Source organism: Furipterus horrens, unplaced genomic scaffold (assembly GCF_987537825.1).
Source record: "Furipterus horrens unplaced genomic scaffold, mFurHor1.1.pri manual_scaffold_6, whole genome shotgun sequence".
Classification (NCBI taxonomy): domain Eukaryota; kingdom Metazoa; phylum Chordata; class Mammalia; order Chiroptera; family Furipteridae; genus Furipterus; species Furipterus horrens.
The window spans coordinates 58,946,232-58,948,608 of record NW_028327176.1 but is presented as its reverse complement, the minus strand read 5'-3'; the positions used below and the strand labels follow the sequence as shown (position 1 = coordinate 58,948,608).

Genomic DNA, 2,377 nt, shown 5'->3' with positions numbered 1-2,377 from the left:
TGTTTCTATGAGATGTTCATAGCAATATCACAAAGATCCTGAAGTGTGGTCTCAGATAATTAGGGAAAACAAAGATTTCCCTCACACTGAGCAAACATTGGGGTTTGAGATCAAATTGTCAGTTTAAGATGATTTGTTGAACATAAATAAATATCAAAGAAATTACACAAGGAATTAAATGTTTTCTAATAAGTGATGGTGAAAAAATATGGAGTTGATAAATTTCCAGAATGTTTCCATTTCTGTAGAATCAGCCCATATTTAAAGTTGTCTGGCCATACACAGGACCCTTATGGCTACAAAAACATCATGACAAAAGACACACTTTCTTTGCCACTTCTACTGTAAGGATGAAGACAATTCTCAGCAATTAGGCTGTTGACATCCCAGAGAATGTTTGTATGACTCTGAAGAAGCTCCAGTTATTATGAAGGGCTCCAGAGGCACCTGGCAGGGGGACTTCAATCACATCAACTTAGAACTTTGTCTCCTTGGAAAGAAAAAGAAAAAGCTCTGGGTTGACAAATGGTGAGGAAATAGAATGGAACTGGCTACCGTTCACACCATTTGTGGTCATGAACAGAACATGATCAAGGGTGTTAGTTACACTGGGCTCCCATTACAAGATGAGGTCTGTATATGCTCACTTCCCCATCAATGTTGTTATTCAGGATGATGGTTCTCTTCTTAAAATCAGAAATTTATTGGATGAAAAATACATCTGTAGGATTTGGATGAGGTCACATATTGCTTATTCAGTATCTCAGGCCCAGAAAGATGAGTTGATTTTGGAAGAAAATGACATTGAATGTATATTAAATTCAGCTGCGCTGATTCAACAAGGCACAACAGTTAAACAAGGATATCAGAAAATGTTTGAATGGTATCTATGTTTCTGAAAAAGGGACAATTCAGTAGGCTGATGAATAAGATATAAGTTATCCAGCTATAGAAGCAGCAAGATACTGAAAAATTTCTCACATTTATTTGTGCAATTTTAAACATGCAATAAAAACTGTATATTGATTTGGGGGAAACTAGTTTTCTAATGTTTTAATATTCTTTGTGTGTGTGTGTGTGTGTTTTAGATTTTATTACATTTTTATTGCCATTTATCCATCTTATACCTTCTCTCACCTCCACCACTTCATACCCCACAATCACCACACTTTCCCATGTCCATGAGTCCATTTTTCTTTTCACTCCATCCCTTCACCATTCCTTGCCACCCCCACCAGAGATGTTAGCTTACTCTATATCTATGAGTCTGTCTCTATTTTTCTTGTTAGTTCTTATTGTTCATTAGATTTCATGTATGAGTGAAATCATATAGTATTTGTCTTTCTCTGCCTGGCTTATTTCTTAACATAATGTTCTCCATGTCCATCCATGCTATTGCAAAGGGTAAAATCTTTTTTCTCTTCTTCCTCCTCTTACTCCTTCTTGTTTTCCTCTTCTTCTACTTCCTCTTTTCTTTTTCTTTTCTCCTTCTCCTCCTCATTTTTTTTTTTTTTTTTTTGGAAAATCTTTCAATGGATATACTGCTGTTGAAAAGAGCTTTGATGAATGGATCTTACTTCTCAAAGCCTACATCAAAAGTATGCCTGAAACTCATCTTCATACCAGAGGAAAATAAACTAGTTAGTTCCAGAGATAACACCTTGCTTTACGTTGGCCATTTCTAGCTAAACACCACAAATCTAAATCTAGAGTAAGCATGACATCCCCTTTTCTGGAGCATATGAGAAAATTACTCTCTGGATATATTTTAATTCTGCTAAATTCATATCCCCACTCTCTTTCCTCCTTATCCAGTCCTGTGCCTTGATTTTGCTTTTTTAAAAATATAGCAGTCCCTCTCTATATGGTGGTTCACTTATAGCAACCTCACTGTATTGTGGGGTTTTTTAAAGTATTATATTTAATTATTTATTGCAGATTTTTAGCTATATTGTGGGATTTTGTGGTACTGTATACATATGTTGTTAAAGTTATGTAGGTTTAAGAGTATAGAATATGTTTAAGAACATAAGTAGTGTTTATAAAAATGTGGAAAAGGTTAATAAGGGACTGGGAATGATTTATAAGTGTATGGGAGGGATTTATAAAGCCTTAAAATATATATAAATATTAAAATAAATGTAACATTTATACTTCACGGATTTTCACCTACCGCACGGGGGTCTAGAACGTAATACCCGCGAAAAGTGAGGGAATACTTATAGCATTGATGTTTTTTAATACAATAAATAAGAATGGCACATATATCTATATAAACTCTTCTCTCGTTTCCCTGGAGTTTAAATATTAATTTACCTGAGGTCCTCAGACTATATTATAAAAGCGTAATAGATTAAGTGAGTAATCCAGTTTTTCT

At 34.5% G+C, this 2,377-nt stretch overlaps 1 pseudogene; it reads left to right on the top strand.

Moving 5' to 3' along the window:
* Window positions 1–350: 350 nt before the first annotated feature.
* LOC150006293 (large ribosomal subunit protein uL6 pseudogene) lies at window positions 351–918 on the top strand (annotated as a pseudogene).
* The last annotated feature ends 1,459 nt before the right edge of the window (window positions 919–2,377 follow it).